This window comes from Meles meles, chromosome 15, assembly GCF_922984935.1.
Source record: "Meles meles chromosome 15, mMelMel3.1 paternal haplotype, whole genome shotgun sequence".
Lineage (NCBI taxonomy): Eukaryota > Metazoa > Chordata > Mammalia > Carnivora > Mustelidae > Meles > Meles meles.
The window spans coordinates 11,813,893-11,833,087 of NC_060080.1; the positions used below are offsets into that span (position 1 = coordinate 11,813,893).

General features: G+C 49.5%; 1 long non-coding RNA gene across 2 annotated transcripts; it reads left to right on the forward strand.

Moving 5' to 3' along the window:
• The first annotated feature begins 1,164 nt into the window (after positions 1 to 1,164).
• Positions 1,165 to 9,943, forward strand: LOC123925932. Of its 2 annotated transcripts, none has more exons than XR_006815113.1 (3): positions 1,165 to 1,805; positions 4,803 to 5,046; positions 9,815 to 9,943. It is a non-coding gene; the product is annotated as an uncharacterized LOC123925932 (long non-coding RNA). The 2 variants fall into 2 exon arrangements; XR_006815114.1 differs by lacking the exon at positions 9,815 to 9,943 and adding an exon at positions 6,734 to 7,739.
• Positions 9,944 to 19,195: the final 9,252 nt, after the last annotated feature.

Here is a 19,195-nt window from a genome sequence, read left to right on the forward strand (position 1 = left end):
TTCACGCCGCCTGCTGGGGCTGTCCCCAGGCTTCCTTTGCTGGCATGGCTGGCTGCCCTCCAAGTCATGGGTCCCTCCCTGAGAAGGAAGTTTGGCCTCTTAATGGCCATGAATAATCGATGAGCTCTTAGGGAAGGGGTTCTGATGAGAAACACTCCTCCCCATTAGTGACCCTGGCATAACCCCTCCCATGCCCCCTCCTCACCTACCCCTGCCCCCCTGCGAGCAGGGTTTGCTCTGAGTGTGGATGGGGCGGGGGAGGGAGGCTCTGAGTGCAGCCGGGCTGCTCCCCCAACAGGGAAGGGGCCGGAGGTGTCTGTCCACCCACTGGCAGGACTGTCACCCCCAGGGGAAGGTGTGCACCTGTCTGCCTGCAGTTGTTCTTGACCGCGCGGTGCAGGCAGAACAGTACCCGGAATGGGCTCTTTTGAGGGTTTTAGGAAGCTATAGAGGCTCGCCCCAGGGAGCTGCACGCGTACACAGACACATGGCAAGCCATCTTGTTTGGTCCTGGGGGGCCCTGGCCTCCCGGCTAGAGGCCACTCAGATCGGGGTGACCCAGGTTCTGAACTCAGGCTATCTGTCTGCCAGGAACAGTTCCTTCTCTCCAGACCTCTCCTTGCCTCTGCCTCCACTCTTCAAGGCCAACTCAAGCCCCCAAGATGAGCTTAAGCCCAGGCGCTCTGGCCTTCCCTTCACTGGCACTTGTCACATTCCCTCTGACGGTGTCGTTGTGGGTCTTCTCCATGAAGACAGAACCACTCCTTCCTTCGGGGCATCTCAGGTGTTTGGAGCCATGTTTGGCACATAGCAGGGACTCAGCGAATGATGAAAGGGTAAGTCACGTCACCGTTCAGACTACTATTGCTCATGGAAGGATGGATGGGAATCCACTTCCCAAGATGCAAGTAGGTTATAGACAGGATTTCCAGCTTATTTGGGGCACGTTAGGGGCAGGTTGAGGGATGTTTTTGCTAAAAGGCTAATGTCCTGGGGAGCAAATCATCATCAAAATAATGTCCCTGTAGGAACAGCATTTTCGAATCTCAAAGCACTTTTGTATCCACTATCTCCTTTGATGCCCCAAATAGCCCTCCAGCATAGGACCTATTGTGCCCATTTTGCAGAAGAAACAGAGGAGGCTCGACAGTTTTGTGTGACCCACTTGGGATCCCACTGCTAGGGGGTTGTGGAGCCAGGATCCCCATCGACCCAGCCTCCGCTAACACTCAAGGTCAGTCCTGAACCATCCGGATCAGCAACCTTGGCTGTCCTTTGATTTCCAGCTGGCATCGTGCCCATTTTCCCCAGGTGAAGGGGCTGCCCCTTTTCTTTGCAAACTTGGCTGACAAAGGAGACTTCTTCCGCGGCAAACTCAGGGACTTGCTGGGAGTCCTGCAAAGGAGACACCAATTTCCTCGGTGGTCCCAAGGGGCCCACGGGACCTCGGCTGCTTGCTACAGGTCTGGATAACGGTATCTGGAAATGTCTCATCAGCTCCCTGCATCACGCCAGGGCATGGCGTCAGCCAGTCACAGAGAGGGACACACGTTCCAGTCACTTGTCCCTCCCACAGAACGTCAGCGCCTTGCAGCCCAGCTGAACAATGGCCCAGACAGTCTTTGTTTCTGGCCCCTCTTTTCTCACTTTCTTTCCGCTGCTTGCTTTAACAAGACTTAAGTTCTGAGTAAAAGTGACTAATAGATTCTTTCATTTTTTGATTCCTTCTTTTCATGAGTTGCCAGGGAGAATCTGCTTTTGGTTTTCATAAAAAGTGCGTCACAGAAGCTTGGAAGCCTACGAAGGTAAGGAGGCTGACTGGCGAGTGCACCTAAGGGGAAACTGAGGCACAGGCCTTGGCCCAAAGTCCCTTGAGTAGCAACGGAAAGAAGTGGGGAGGGGACGTTTGGGGTCCTCTGCGTTCTCCCAGCAGGCACCATGCCCTCACTGCTTGATGCCGTGTCTGTCTGGCCCGCATCCTCTTCCTTCCCACTCTGAGTCCTCTTCCCCGCCTTGGGTCAGGACTCCCTCAGCTCTTGCTGTGGCCACTTGCATTCTGGTGTCCTCTCTCCCCAGCCCATCCGCCAGCTGGCCTCCAGAAGGCCCCTCCCCAGCCACAGTGTGACCTGACCAGCCTCCTGCCGAAGGCCCCCACCAGCTCCGAGTTGACCAGGAATACCCTTCTGGTGGGGGGGGGCATTCGAAGCTTCTCACGAGGCCTCTGCTGGCCTTCCCAGCCTTCAAATGGCAGCTAACATTTGCAAGATCGGTGCACTTCATGGAAGAAGATTTCGCATATGTTAACCCCAACAGCTTATCACACTTCTTGTTTCATAGCCAACTGGTCTAGGCACAGCTCTTGGAAAATCTTTCCTGTGTTCCAGACTTGTGGCATTTGTTCCTGAGCTTTCTCCTGCCTGGAATATATTTTCCCCCTTGTATGTATATATACACACACACACACACACACACACACACACACACACACACACACATATATATATATATATATGGTTTTTTTTTTCCTTTCAATGCTTTTCCTAAAGAAACACCTCCTCCAGGAAGTACTCTATGATCTCTCTGGCAGATCAGAATCCACCCTTGAATTTCCACAGAATCACAAAATGCCAAGCTTTTGGAGGTGAGGATCTGTGTGGAAGTCATCACTGTCCCCCACAAGATTCAGAAAAGTTTACTTAAACGAAAACACCCACTAAATGGCATTGAATTAATTACTCTCAATCGATACTATTGCCTTTTGAATGAAAGTCAGTTGGCTTGAATTATTATTATTAGTCCAAGACTCTAAAATACAATGGAAAGAAAGGGATTACTCTCTGGAAAAAAGAGGACAGCAGAGATGGGACCCCTTGGGTGTGCCCCTGGTGAAGCAGTAGGGAAGGGGTACACACGCTCCATATTCGACCCAAGGGTTTCTAGGGCAGGGCCCAAGTTCTGCCCTCTACGGGCTGGCCCTAGCCCTCCCCCAAGAACCTTATTAACCCACGTCTCTCCCCCATTCAAATGCATACCAGTACTCTGTGTAGCTCGCAGCTGCAGAGGGGTCCCTGGGATCATAATAAGGAGGGTAGAAATAACACCCCTCGGCAAAGGGTAGCCAAATGTTCCAGTTGCTGTGTGTTCTGTTCCTGTGTGATCGGTTCTTTTTCCCTTTCTGGTGAATCACGGAGATGGTCCTTGACCTATCTTTGGTATCCTATGTGCAGAGATGACAGTGTTTAAAAGGTAGAGAAAGGGGCGCCTGGGTTTCTCAGTGGGTTAAAGCCTCTGCCTTCGGCTCAGGTCATGATCCCGGGGTCCTGGGATCGAGCCCCACATCGGGTTCTCTGCTCAGGGGGGAGCCTGCTTCTTCCTCTTTCTCTCTCTGCCTGCCTCTCCGCTTACTTGTGCTCTCTGTCTGTCAAATAAATAAAAAAATCTTTAAAAAAAAAAAAAGTAATCAGATTAAATACCCCAAACCCTAGAGAAGAAGACCTTTTGCAGAAACAGGAGATCTGGTATAGGGGGTGGGGCAAGTAATAGGGTGACGGGAAGGAAGTACCGGATCAGAGGAGCCTGGCAGAGAGAAGGGTGAACCGGCGTCCCTCGCTGGGATGGGCTGGAGCTCGGGGACCAAGGGACGGGTTAGAAATTCATCCTTTCCCTGGCACCCGGTCAAGCCTTCCCCTCCCGGACCCTCCATTGTCTCCCGCATACGGGAGAAGAGAGGATCAGATTTGTTGTTGGCAACTCTAGGTGTTTTGGAGGCCTCCTGAGGAAGTGGGGATTCTCAGCACCCGGGCCTGTGAGGGCCACGGCCCGAGCTGAAAGGGGAGTGTTCGGACAAGGGGAGGGTCCTCAGAGATGGGGAGGGGCTGGATCATGGGGCCCCAGGGGACACCAAACTCCAGCCCAGTGATGCCTCTTACTGATGGTGAGGCCCGGAGTTCTTAACTGGTTGGGAGAAATGGAGCTGACCATCCTGGGCCCCGTGGTGAATGTGCTTGGGAAGGGGGGGGCTGGTGTGTGAGCAGGGGTGCTGCAGGGAGGGAGCGGCCAGACAGGCCTGGCCTGCCTGAGAGGGCTCAGACCAAGGCCCCCTGGTGGACTGCGGGAGGGTCCTGTGGATCAGTCTTCCTGCCTGTCGACTGGGAATTTTAGTTACTGCCCTGTCTTCCTCATGGGCCCTCCAGGGTCTGAAGAGAAGACTTATGACGAGGGCTGGTGGTTGAGTGTAATGCCAGCCAGACCTCGGCCTCAGGCTGGCTCCACCGCTCACCGGCCGGGTGACCTCCGGCCCCGCCACCGTGAGTGTAAAAGGGCGATGATAAATATCACGGCCACTTTTTCCAGGCGGTGGCCCACACTTTTTCAACCATCCTCTGTACATGGGAACTGCATTACATATGTAAATGTATTCATGTCACCCTCCCAGCACCACAGGGAATCCCGGGCTGCTACGTTTCCATTTGACAAATGGGGAAACTGAGTCCCAGGGCAGGGAAATAACTTGACACATGGCTAAGGAAGGATGGGCTGGGATTCAGAGTGGGCAGTCCAGCCACGCGTGGCTCTATCTCACCTGTGCTGTGTGGGGGAAAGGAGAAAGGCATGGAGACCCTGAGCACCTTGGGGTTCTTACATCTGGTTGCCTTCCTGCCGCTGCTGCTGATTTTGCTGGGGACATAGGGCTCGTTTCAGAAAAGCGTGAACCCCTAAAGGCATGGCTAAGGGACCCGACTTCCCAAATGACGATCTGTCTTCTCTCAAACCATTTTTCACACTGATATCTTTCTTTGCAGCTTTGGGAAAATTGTGAGTCTTTTGAAACAGCTGGATCAGAAAACCGAGGGTCTCCTTCAGCCTGGCCTCTTCCACTCGGCATTTGAGGACCCACGTTGCCGGCTTGCTGTGTGCACGTGACAGTCCGTTATAAATGCCACAGGTCTGCAGTCGCGACTTTCTTCGTGCAAGTGCAGTCGGATGGGTGTTCTCTTCCCCCTCATGGCTTCCCCCGCTCACCCTTGGAGAAGGCTCTTCAGCAAGGTAACTCATCAGTATGATTCAATGAAAAGGGTTCAAACGTGAACAAAAACGTGACTTCTAGATGCTTCTCTCTGGAGGGTCTGAAAGTTTGGAGCCCACTCTCAGGATTGGGACAAGGCAAGCGAGGCCACTGGGGCACACCTAGGTACTAGCTCTATGGAGAATGATGTCTCCTTGGATCTGTGCCCCGTGTGCTTCCTGGTCTCACCCTGGGTCCTGGCCGGGGTTCCAGGGCACGCTGGTCATGAGGAGCGGTGCTCAGTTCTCAGGATGGAATCAACACTGAAGATCTCTGTGGTCCTGACTTCAGAGCGATCAGGGAGATGCTGCTCGGCCAGGGATGACAGAGGGTCAAGGCACAAGAGGCTGTCTCTGCCCAGACCACTGGGTGACTCTGTGGACAGGGCACTGTGTGTGTGTGACACCCTGGGCTCTGTGGACTTGGGAACAGCCAATAGATCTTCCCGGCTATGTTCTGTCTGCATCATTTTCAGACTTTGTGGGACATCATGGAAAGGTCAAAAATAGGAAATGAAACAAAATTAAATAAAGTGTCATGAAAGAAAATGAGATTAAAAAAATTCCAAGCCATGTTGGCCCTCTGCTGTGGTCACCTGGGCTCTATGAGGACCTGGGGTTTCTATAGGGTTGGGTCTTCAAACCCTGCTCCTTGGATCATCATTAAGGACTTCATGGGAGCCCCTCCGTGGGGAGGGGATGAAAGAGAGGAAGAGAACCACCCCTTGGGTTCCCACTCCTGGTCAGATCCAAGATCCTTTAGTTTTATTAAGTTCTACCGATTCGAATCAGAACATCTGATTTAATTTTTCGTAGGCTAAGGAAACAGTGAAAAACCCTCTCTTAAGAGCTGTTTTATTAATTCTTTTTGAGGACTCTTTTTGGCTTACAAATCGCCTATTTCCCCTTTATTCCTCTGATCTGTTGAGGACAAACCACTGTTTCCCCGCGACATGAGACACTGAAGGCTGGGCGGTTAGAGTCAAATGCTTGACTGTCTCTGGGGCAACAAGAGGGAAAGTTCTGTACTGGGTCAGTGTGGTACCTGAGAGCCAGCTTGCTCCCTAGTCCTAGAAGGTCCCCTCTCACTCAGCGCCCGGCCCCCAGGGCTCTGTCTCAGTGCCTCCCCAGGAGCTCTTCTGGACTCAAAATAAGACCTTGAGAAGACAAGGCCTGGAGAACTTTGAACTAAGTGGAAAGCACTCCCGTCTGCTTTGTGCTCAAGACTCGATTCCGCATCAGAGGGTCCTGGGTGAGGCCTACCTCTTCTTAGGCTGGATGCCATGTGGACATCCGCTCCTTTCAGGACAGACCCTCCTTATCTACAGGGGAATGGCCTTAAAGGCCTCTATGGGCTGCTCCTCGGAACACAACGCAGCCATGTCCACTTTCAAGGAGGGCGTCTCTTTTACTAGTTAATCATCACCAGGGCGACCGTAAATTCTGATTTGCCTGGGACAGTCCCATTTTATGCCTGTTGCCCCAGTGTAATTATTAATAGCTCTCTTTTCACTCCCAAAGTGTCCTATTTTGGGCGATAAATTATATGGTCACCCTAATTATCATTTTTACGATCAGAGTGCTTCCTGACCCTCAATGCTCACTGACACTTACCGCCCCTCCAGGAAGCCCTCCTGCCATGCTAACTCAAGCTGATCTTGCCTTCCAGGCAAAGTGCATTGGTGCTTCTCTATCCCGCCCCACCATGTGGGTCACTCGTCTTGCCCCTACCTTGCTCATCCAACAAGGACCTCATGCCCACCTACAGTGAAACGTAGCCTTCCAGACCATGGCAAAACAGGAGGGGTCACACACAGAGAAAGAACAAGTATCTGGAGATATATTGTGTTCCCTGATGGCTCAGACGAGGGAACATAGCCGAGCTGAGTAGCGGTCGGGGTGGAAGGTGATGGGAATGCGTGTGTCCTGGTTTTTTATGGGCCAGGCAAAGCATTCTCTGCTAAGACGATGTTTGCAGAGGAGACCAAAGGAAGTGAGGGAGTAACCCCATTGGGGAGAAAGCATTCCAGGCTAAACGAGCCACATGTATAAAAAAATCCTCAAAAGGGTGAAATAGCCAGGATGCCTACGTGTTGATGTCAGTGCCGGGAGGGTGGTCAGTGTGCACGAGATTACAAGTACCCGAGGACAGTTTCTCTCTGCCCTCCCTGCGGACTGGCTTGACATCAAAGCTCACGTCTTGGTAACCTCGGTGGATGCAGGGGTTCTTTTGGTCACTGTGGCTCTGGCTCAATGCTTTAGGGGACAGTGTGGCCCCCAGCCAGGGTGGGGGGGTGGTGAGATCACTGACATTTTGCTATGGGTTTGCTGAGGTTCTCGAATCATCTGAACCCCAAGACACGACCCCTCCCCCAGTCACCGAGGGCCCCCACTCCAGAACTGGCTGTTCCCCATGGTACCTGTGTCCTTCGGTATGCTCCGTAGAACTGGACAAGGGCAGACCTCGGGCTGATGACTTCTTTAATTGATACCACACTGCATCGTTCATCATAAAGGCATTGACCGGGCTGGGGATCCAGAAGGCCAGGAGTGTGACCTCTCCTTAAGAAAGGCCTCCTGGGCGCCTGGGTGGCTCAGTGGATTAAAGCCTCTGCCTTCGGCTCAGGTCATGATCTCAGGGTCCTGGGATCGGGGCCCCCCATCGGGCTCTCTGCTCAGCAGGGAGCCTGCTTCCTCCCCTCTCTCTATCTGCCTCTCTGACTATTTGTGATCTCTGTCTGTCAAATAAATAAATAAAATCTTAAAGAAAAAAAAGGAAGGAAGTCCTCCTAATATGGGCTTGCTGCAGGCCATTCCATTTGTTCACACTGCATTCTTCTTTTTAAGTGTATTTAAGTCGATACTCTCTGGACCATGCAGACTTGGCAGCCGGGCACAGCTCGTCAGCGCCAGGGACCATCAGTAATAACTGGGCGGGAGTGACCGGCGGGAACGTCTGTGAATGAGCCCCCCCAGGGCTCCGCTCAGACTTACCATGCCTCATGTTTTTCGCCGAGATGAATCATTCCTCTTGGGAAACCAGTTGGAATCTTTTTGCAGGGTTCTGGGTCTCAAATGAATCCTTAAGTAAATAACTTTCCCCAACATCTTCACATATAAATAAGTGTTAAGCACTGACTGTGTGAAAAGCAGCGAGGTGGGATGGCAGGACATGGGGAAGAAGCCACCAAGTGTCCCCAAGTCCCTGCCTGGCCCTGCCCTCTGGCTCCAGCCCCCTGTCGATCTGCCCGGCGCTTTCTCCTGGGTCAGATCTCAGCGAACGCCGGCATTTTATCCAAAGAAGAAGCTGACCCCCAAATTCCATCCTTCTAAAGGATTAATTATTTGCATAATTTACTTTGTTAATAATGGTGCTGGGCCTAGTACCTACCGAGAGGAAATAGGTTTTTCAAAAAGAAGATGGTTGGGTTGTCATTACTTCAGCATGTCTGTGTTGGTGTCTTTGTCTCGAATGTAATTAAGAGCCTTGGTGTGAGTTTTTAAATGTCTGATCGACCATCCCCCACACTTTCACCCAACGTGGCCACAAAGGAAGGTTGAGACTCATTCAATCCAGAATTTAGCAGCCTCATACAGTCCTATGCATGAGGGGGGAGGGAAGGGGCTCGGGGAGAGAATATATTGAGATCTGCCCTTTGATCGTGTTCAATGCGACTTTGCATTTACCTGAGGGATTAAAAGTTCTCATTGACCAAGGCTCCCGGCTTCCTACTCAGCCTTTGACGGGACAAGTGTTAATTGGACAATATAATGGGGACAATGTTAATTCCCCTCTTAGAGTTCCTTTTCTTGTTCAGTCAAATAGAAAGGCCCTTTGAAATGGCAGAGAGAGGAAGAAAGGAGCTGGTTTATAAGGGTAAGAGACTGCACATCTTCCCCCTTGTCTCAGAACACGAGCTATGAAGTCAGCCGAGAGCAGGCCCTAAACAGCAAGAGAAAGAGAACGATGCGGTGGTTTGCCTGGACTGTCACCCTGGATTAGGGATCGGGGAAATAGGGCCAGTGGGCTCTGTCTGTTTTTGTAACAGTGCGAGCTGGTGGGTGTGTGGGGGCGGGGCGGGGCAGAGCTGGGGAGGGCAGACGCCCAGGAGATGCAGGGTGAGGAAAGGACAGGTTGTTGAGGATGGAAATGCGGGGGACAGGGGGTGACAAGGGCAACGGGACATGGACAGTTAGAAACCTGGTGGGATCCATGGAGCAGTTGCACTGGGGCTGATATTCCCAAAAGCCAAGGAGGTCATGACTGTGCCAGGCTGATGGGCAAGACGCGGGGATTCTAGAAAGTACAGTCTGCTTGCAGGGGTTTCTGTAATTAGAGTTTTCCTTCTGCTTGATCTTAAAATAAGCTGATGTACCATTGTCTGTAGATTCTGGGAGCCACTTGGAGAAACTAACATTCCCCCTACCAGGTTCCGTCTCATCAACCCTGTCTGTTTCTTTGCGTATGAAGTCTTTCTCCTGTTGGACTTCAACTAATACTTCTATCCCTGGTTTTTATGAACGATGACCATGGCCCATTCAGTTTTCTCGTTGTTAATTTATTCAACAGGATTTTCTAGGCATCGGCTATACTCTATCTATGCAGGTTCTCCGCTGTGTAGCCTTGAGCAAGTCACTCAACCTCACTGTGCCTGGAACTTTCAGTGGTGGAGATAATGGGTGTAAAAACACCTTACGAACTATAAAATATATCTGATGAATTATTCTCCTTATGACTTTTCTTCACCAGGGAGATAAAAAGAACTCATGAGAAATGATGAGGAACAAAGACAAGACAATCCCTATGGAAAGGCAAGCCTGCCGGGTGCAGACAGAGCACGAGGCAGGAAGCGAAGGCCCGAGTGATGGTCGTCTGAGGCAGTCACCCGAGGGGAAGCCCCAGGCCCTGGCCGGCAAGAGTCAGCATCTTTTTCAGCAGCGGTGGCCTAGCTGAGAAGACACCGCTGATATCTCCAGAGCCAACCAGCCAGCATCCATCAGCAGGGCCTCAGCAGCAGGAATGGGCCTCCAAGCCCTGGCCCAGGAAGGTGCCAGTAACATTTAATCTGTTACCTGCTGCTTTTCTCAGTTCTACCAATGCCACCTTGTTTTCCTATTTGATCTTCCAGTCCTCCTACCTTCTCTGTAACCAATTGCCTGTATTAAATTCCCTCCATTTGAAAGACTAGAGCCAACGATTTCTCACCAGTACAAAGACTGCCCAAGAATTCTTTGTTCTTTCTGGGCAGGAAAAACCCCACAATTCCTGCTTAGAAGTGAACAACTTAGTCAACGGCGCTCCTCGCTGACCCTGAAAGCTGGGGTGATTTCTTCCATCGCTCTGAGCCTCAGTGTTACCATCTGTGAAATGCACACAATAAGTTTGTGTTGGTGAGTCGTCACTCACATGCAGGGCAGCCCAGTGTGGCTGTGCACAGTCTCAGTTCTGGGTAGCCGGGCGTGTCTGAGTTCAAGTGCACCCGGCACGTTTGCTCATCAACTTGTCTTCATACACCTGCTTCATCATCTGACGTCCGGCCTTTGACGGGGCTCTTCTTGCTCCGAGCTGGAAGTTGCACACTTCCGCCTCACCAGCTCTTAAATATTTCATAGCAGACTGGCTGGAAATAAATATTTAATCACAGACTCCCTGGCACGTAAATATTTAATCATTGATATGGCTGATGAGGAATGAATCAGCACCCAGGAAAACGCTTGGCCTCTGGTGCCAGTTTGAAAGGATCTTTGGTTTTGGTCTCAGAGGACAGAGGTACCAACAGTGATTTTATTTCTACACTAAATTTAATATTTTTAAGTGCTCGAGGAAATGGCCTTCACACTTATCTGAGGTTCTGGATCAGACAACTCTCATCCTCAAAACCCATAAGCAAAATGGGAGGAGCCAGAATTTGGAAAGAATTGGGTGGAGAGCAAAAGTAATAAACATTTCTGTCAATTTACATCCTGAGGAAAGACGGGCACTGGGTATGAAGAAGGGAGATCCTTGGAGGCAGAATAGTGGGGCTTGGGGTGGGAAACAGGCACCCCTTATGTTTCCAGTGGTGGCTTGTAATATAAAGTGAAGAGGAAATTTCAGGGAAAAGTTTGAAATTCTTTGCCTATAACAATAGGTGCAGAAAGGCGGGAAGACACCAAGGTTGGGGGCATCCAGAGAGTTCCACGTTTAAAAAGTCAGAGCAGTAAACATTTCATGAGTTGGAAGGCCAAGAAACTCCTGGGGTTTGTGGGCTCTGAGAAGAGTGACTTCATCACCAGAGTGGTTTCTAGGATTTTTGAAATGTGTACCTTGATTAGTCCAGGACAACCGACCAGTGCTTAGCTTCGTGAGGCTGTGGTGTGGCTCATGACTGGGGACATAAAATCACCATGAGCCTGTGCTATAGCCCTGGGCCACTGTCACAGACACTCAGTTCCATAAGGCCCGACTTACTTCTAAAAATGTTAGTCCCATTTTCTTTTCCCTGACAATGTTTCTCCTCCTTCTCTGCCTTTGGGGAAGGGGGGGCTTCTCATTGTCTGAGTAACATGGGCTTGGCACCTGTCTGCTGCACGAAGGTGGCCTGGCTAGCAGGTGTTAGGCCAGCTCGCAGGTCCCCAGAGATGCCTGCAGATGCCAGCCCAATGGGGGACATGGCTGAGATCTGACTCAACTCACGACTCTCACTTCCGGTCACTTCCGGCTGGTAGACTGGACCGTAGGAGCACCATACTTCCCTTTTGCAAAACACAAGTGGCTGAGAGGGCCTTGGACCTCATCAATCTGTTCTACCTGGTGTCTACTGTCCTCCAGGGGTTTGGAAAAGTCCAAAGAGAAGAAAAGGCTAAAGTCTGCTGCTAGAGGCCCAGGCTATAGGAGAGCTGATTCTCTGCCCCATCTACTCACCTCAAAGTCCCTGCTCACCTCTCTTCCCTGACCTGTGCAGCCAGCAGCCTTCAGACACACAATCCTCTCTGCCATTCCCGCTCACCCCATCCCTACCCTGCATCCCTCCGATGACATCAGCTTTCCTTTTCTCCTGAATGCTGGATTGAGGGCAGGCATTTTTTTAAGTCAATTTTCCATTTCTTTATTTTTATTTAATGAGGAGTCTTAAAAAACAGAAATAAGGGAGGGAATGAGGGGCCAAAGGAAACTATCATGATTCCTAGGATAGAGTGGTGATCCTCCTGTCTCTGTCCTCTCATCCCCCAACTCCATCCAGCACACATGAAAGTGTCTGTATGGGTGTGAGGGGTCTGGGGCTGAGGTGTGACCCTCCAGCTGCTTTCTTACTAGGGGAGTCCTAGCCAGTCTTGGTACCCAGAATCCCCCGGTGGCTGATCTGGAGGGTCAGAATGTTTCTAGAATTCAGTGTTTCTAGATTTCGGCCTTCAAGGACCTCATTCCTCCAGTTAAACTTACTTCTCAATGGCCATTGTCCCTAGGCTTCTTTATTGTTAGAAAAGCTCCAAATTTGGGAGGGAAAGCTTACCCCCCATGTGCTTAGAGAAAGGGGAACCATTCTATCCCCAAGGGTGAATGTTGATTCATCTAAACTGACCATGGAAATTCTGTTCCCTTTTTGTTATCACTTTAGTCATGGGTATGAACGCAATCCTAACCAATATGGGATGAAGGGAAATCAGGGACGTCTGGTCAGGGGGCTTCTGGAAAGGGTATTCCTCTCTGATAAAAAGACACAGAGGAGGAGGAATAAACTGCCCGCCTTTAGGTGCATTTGTGTGACCTCCTGGGGCAGCTACCTTGCCACCAAGAGACAGGAGAAGGTCAAAGCTGACGACGAGAGAGTGGAGAGAAGAAGCAGCTAGTCCTAAGTTGACTGCGTAGTTATTCATGTTCAAGAGCATTCTAATTAGTGTACCCTATGGATAGGGGAGGTAGAGTCAACAGCTAGCCAGATAAAGATTAGAGACAAGTGGCAGGTGAATGAGCAGTAAAACAATAATGGGAAACCTTTTCATGCCTATTGGATTGGCTAATAATCAAGCCCGATACCTGCTGACCTTTGGTGAGGGTGTGGAGCCGTCTCTCCCAGCGGTCCACAGAAGTGTTAAATGGCTCCATCGTTTCAGAAAACAAGCTACAATATTTATGTACCAGGAGATGTTCATAATCAGTGATCCAGCAGTCCTCTTGGGATCTCTGGAGATCCCCTTGTACACCTACAGAGAGAAGCATGCGTAATGATGCTCATGACAGCGTTTTCGTGATAGAGGAATTTGGAAACAAACCTTAAGGACCGTCAACTTTAAAACAAATAGATTACTTGTCGAGACGTTGGTCCAATGAGTCAATTTCAGCTACATGTATCGCATGATTAAATATCAAAAGTACAATTTTGAGTGAAGAAAGGTAAGTTTCAGAGAGATACATAGGATCTGAAATGATTCATATATTTAAAAACACACAAACAATATGATAAAGTAAATGTAAAGAAATGGGTTGGCATGATAAGCACCATATTCAAAAGGTGGCTTCTTTTGAAGAAAGAGACAGGGGAAAGGGACACAGGGAGCTCTATCAGATCTAAATATTTTCTTTCTTAAGCAGGATTGTGAGTAAATGGGTGGATATTATATTATCATTTATGCTTTTTTTAATACATCTGAAATATTTCATAAAAAAAAATTCTTGAAACTGACATTATGGGTTAAAATGAATGAAGTGAAATTTGACACAGACGAGCATATGGTCCTTAGCCAGGTGCCTACCATGAGTTTTTTAAGGTTAGGAGGCAGGTGGTGCCTGGATTAACAGCGGTTTATGAGCAAATGAGCCAGAGGGCTTGGTTGTATTTTTTGCCACAAGATTATTGTGAACCAGTGAGGTGATGTAGTTTCCAAATAAGTTGATGTCAGCTTAGGTTCTAACAATAAAATTATGGTGATAACTTTAAATGAAGTGAGCCCAGCTCTATTTTGCACTGGCCAGACCTTGCCTAGACGATGATGAGCAGGTCTAGATTTGACACATTACGGGGAATATTGTCAGAATAGGATAGAATAGAATAGAACTGAATAATGTGCTGAAAGCACTTGAGACAATGTCATGGAAGCGTGGTTGGGGAAGAGAGGAGGTAGGCGGTACGATCCCTCTGGTCACATCTTTGATGGCCTGCCATGGAGCAGAGGGACAAGAAACGTCACATGGGACCAGAGGACAGAGACACACTCAATATTGGAAGATATTGGGTGCCTGTGTTAGGTGGGGGGTTATTTTGTTTCAGTATCAGCCAGAGCTATTTAATGTTAGAGGTGTCCTATAACGGGAACAGTGGCCTTGGGAGAAGGTAGGCATCCTGTCACTTGGAAAGCGCAAGAAGGTTTTGCGGTGGGGTGGGGGTTCCGATGCAGGGTAGGTGGCCATACTAGACAGTCTCTGAGGTTCTAGTCCTATGGTGTACAGCTGTGGGAGAGAGCACACAATACTATGGAGATGCCAGCCCCTATTGACTAGACACGAGACCTCCTAGAGGTAATTCCAGGACTGTTTGGCCATCTGTCCTCTTTGGGATCAGGCACATCAATTATTCCTTGGCCTTTGTATGTGCTGAAAGGTGGAGGAGAAAACCTAGGACATAGGTGAGGGGTTGTTTCTCCCAAGTGAAGGCGGCTGATGTAGCGATGGTGGGGGGAAGTGGCCGAGCCTCTGCTCCCATAAGGATGCAGCCCTCAAGAGCACGTTACGGAGATAGTCTGATATTGAAGGATTCATGGCCTGCAGGTGCAAGTCTTGTCTCATGGTCTGGGTGTTCCCGGTGTTGGAGAATGAGGGAAACAGAGGGAAATTAGAAATAGGCACCCAAGTAGGTTGGAGATAGGACTTGGAGAGGTTCTGCTCAATCATAATTTTGAGGTGTTGAGATTTCTCCATGCGTACTCTAAAGTACTGTGTTCTGGTAGCTACAAAGAAGCAGATGATGAGAAGATAAGAAGGAAACACTTCTCAGAGTGTGAAAATAAATAGGTCTTTATCAATCAAATTTTCTCAATGGGTGGTGCGCTCTATTTTGTGTGTGTGTGTGTGTGTGTGTGTGTGTGTGTGTGTTTCTTCCCAAAGGCTTTGGCAAAGTCTTGTTTTACTGTTCTAATCAGGTCTCGGCTGTGTTTGGTAGAGAGTTAAAAGCAGAATTCCAGATGACCACAAGTATTAAGGATCAGTGCAAGATAACCCTTTTCCACATCCACTGGGCCTGTGAAGTTTCTGCACTAGAGGGAACCCCCATGGCCCAGGACGACCTTCTCATGTCAAATGTGGAGGCTGTGGATGCCATATTTCCTTCCTTCCTTCCTTTTCTTTCTTTCTTTCTTTCTTTTTTCTCTCATTGGGTTTGATGTACTTTATTGATGGGATATTCCAGGGCATCTGGGATGGAAAATGGGTCTAGGTAGGGAGATTATCAGTATGCTGGGAGATGTGTGGGGGCAAGGACCCCCAAGCAGTTGAGGCCCTCCCCCTTGTTCCTGTGCTCTCAATCGGGCTGGTAGTCCAGGGGCTCTTCCTCCTTGGATACCATGTGGGCCATAAGACCCACCACCTGCCTGCTGTAGCCAAATTCATTGTTGTACCAGGAAATGAGCTTGACAAAGTGCTTGAGGACAATGCCAGGCCCATGGATGCCATTTTTTTTTTCAAAGGAAAGAGAGAAATCCTCTTTTTTTTGAGAGAAATCCTCTTAAAGACATGTTTGCATAGAACTCAGCATCTTGGCCCTGCTTCGTTTTACCTGCTCCTGGGACAGGGAGGCTGGAGTGGGGAAGCTCATCTCTTTCCTCTAGCCAAGGATCTGGAGGCCTTTAGTGGGAACGTGGTGATTATCTATTACCGTGCAGCACATTACCCCCAAAACTTAGCAGTTAGAAACAGCAATTATTTATGATCTCTTATAGTTTCCGAATGCTGGGGACCACTTGTGGCTTTGCTGGGTTCCGGCTCCAGGTCCCACACGAGGCTGCAGTCTCTGAAGGCGGGGTCCGAAGACCCACTTCCAAGCCCAGTTACACGGCTGTCGGCAGGAGGTGCCAGTTCTCGCCATGTGGGTCTCTCCTTAGGGCTGCTCATGACACGGCTTCCCCCAGAGCCAGTGATCCCAGACCAAGAGAGTGACAGAGCGGCAAAAGTGGAAATTGCAGCTTATGGTAACCTCGCCTTGGAAGTGACATGCCATCTCTTCTGCCATTTTCCTCGAGTCTCAAGACGGACCCTCGTCCTAAGTGTGAGATGTGAATTCCAGGAGGCGGTACTCGGTCTTGTGATTCTAGTTGCAAACACGAAAATATAAATTAGCTCCAGAAAGATCCATATCTGGGCAAAAGGAGTGTTAATACTCGTTCATTCATTCAACAGGCTCTGATTAAGCGCCTTTGTGCCAGTCACTGTTCTAGGTGCTGAAAACACCACCGAGCAAGACATTCAGTTTCTGCCTTCAGAAAACAGTTAAGTAGGGCGCCTGTGTGGCTCAGTGGGTTAAAGCCTCTGCCTTCGGCTCAGGTCATGATCCCAGGATCCTGGGATCGAGCCCCGCATCGGGCTCTCTGCTCAGCAGGGAGCCTGCTTCCTCCTCTCTCTCTGCCTGCTTCTCTGCCTACTTGTGATCTCTGTCTCTCAAATAAATAAATAAAAAACAAAAACAACAACAAAAGAAAACAGTTAAGTAGTCCCAAGTACCACGAAGAGAATAAAATGAGGCATGTGATAGGGAAAGGGAGGATACATCTGTGCGGCATATTTACTTCCAGCATGACCTGTCTTCCCAACAACCCTTGGGGGCAATGTTATCCGCACCCCCATTTGCCGCATGAGGAGGTCAAGTCTCAGAGAAGTGAGGTGATCTTTCCAGGATTCCAGTGACTGAGAGGCAGAAATGGGGTTCACACCGCCGTCCTCTGCCTCTTTCTCAAGTCTGCATAGACCACCTCTGGGGGTTCAGTGACCACAACAAGAAGCCCTGCCAGCTGGGTTTGTGCTTTTGAATATCCTTTGAAGGTCTACTACGGTAAAGTTCTAATCCCTGCAAGACTGCAGTCTCCTTGAGGGCAGGGCTGGTGATTTCTTAGACTCTACTCACCCTAGACATCCAGATATTATAAGACAGACGGGTCCTTAGGCTCCTGCATGGTCCTTTCTGGGCTCTGCTGTACCTGTTGCCATCTACAGTGTGTTTCTATGAAGGAAGCATTCTCTGGAAGCTTCGCCGGCTGTCTCCACTAGCCATGACCCACGAGATCCCATGCTGGGGAGCTGTGGTCATATCTAACGTTCTCATTTCCAACAAGAGCACTTTGTGAGGGAAAAGGATTGGCCAGTTGTCAGCAAAAATGGGTGCTTGGCTAAAGGGCTTTCCCACATGTCAGCTCGCGGCCTCTCGAAGCCGAGTTGCGAAGTGGGCAGAACCGGGCTCATGGGTCAACTTTGCTGAGGCAGACACCACGCCTCAGAAGGAGAAAACCGCTTTTCCTAGAGCCTCATAGACATGACTGCGACGGCCAGGATTTTCTGATCCTCCCACTTGGATAGATGTCTCTGCCCCACTCTGAAACTGTCCAGAGATTATGTTCGGCAAAATGGAACTCCCTGCGGTTCAGCTAGCGAAGTGCTTCTCAAACTCTCACGTGCAAACTAGGTACCTGGGGATCCCGCTTAATTGCAAATTCTGGCTACCTAGTTTTGGGATGCTTCCCGAGAGTCTGCGTTTCTAACACACTTCTGGGGGCTGCCCGTGCTGCTGCTCCGTGGACCGTATTTTGAGAAGTAAACGTTACCCTCTGCCCCATTGTCCCATGTCAGAAACCCAACCATCCTCAAACATGCAGGCTGCTGATCCCAGCGCCTGTGGATCCTTGCTAATGTCTTTAGCTGGACATTAGGACTTCCTCTCTCAGGGCCATCCCATGGGGGTGTTGCTCTCCGAGGAGGGCCCAGACCCTGTGCTTTTTGCACTAAAGTGACCTCTGGTCTCAAATGCTCCTTGCTGGGCATGGGTCACCCTGGCTTGGGATCACTGTGGCTCCGCATTTCTTCACTGTTTGGTTACTGCCCTTTGGCACCACGTAGGCAGTGTCGGTGGTGAGAAAACGGGCACTGGGTCGCTCAGCCAAGCTGATGTCTTCATTCCCTGTTTCTTTTCTGCTGGGACATTTTACAAAGTGACAAAATCTTACAGTAATATTGACAAGGCCATGCTTTCAGGCTGTTGGGCTGCTCTATGTTTAAACAGATCAGATAGCTGATAAACAGACACTGGGCTCTGAGACTTCGTCTAATCTTCAACACTGGCAAATTTTGAGTCCGTTGCCGCTGACCTTTCCTTGGGGGAAATCTCTTCTCAGAAAGTGGAAGGTCTGAACCTACGTTGAGCTTCTTTGCTGCACCAGGCTCTGGTCTGGAGCAGATACAAGCTTCTCCGGGCAGGAGCCAGTGGATAGTCGTATCTAAATCCCCATTATCTAGAACCTCCTAGAGACCTCGGGAAGTTCTCAAGTGCCGACTACACTGGGCCATGGACATAAGTTATTACTTTAAAACAAAAACAAAAACAAAAACAGGAAAGTATGATAACACGTGCTTAGAGAATCTCCGTTTTCGAATTTCTCTTTTCAAAGTTTAGGATTAGATAATCTTCTAGATGAAGAAGTTGGTTATTCCTTTTTTTGCTGGACAGATGGGCACACAGATGCTCTGGGGAGTTCATTAACCCCACCCTGACATTTTTGCGGTCCTGGCTTTGTCTTACAGTGGATCTTGGAACGTATCCAAAATATACTTAGACATACTTCTCTGGGAGAAAGGCTTTTACACTTCAGAAACACACACATGCACACACACACACACACTCTCTTAATTTGAGGTTGAATTTTTCTGCCCTAATTAGCTGCGTCTTTGAGCTTCAAGAGCTAGTTTTACTGTGGTTATTAACGAGGCCAATCTCTGATCACTGGTCTTTTTCAAAAGCATTCCAGCCTGCTAAACAGTGGCCTTTCATGATTTACAAGTTTGGAATCTTTGAGAGTTTTCAACAATTAAGGTGCTAACTTTTCGCACTCTTCTGGTCTCCAAACTTCTCAATCACAAAACCTTGAAAATGGTCTGTGGTGAGGGGAGCCTGGTGCT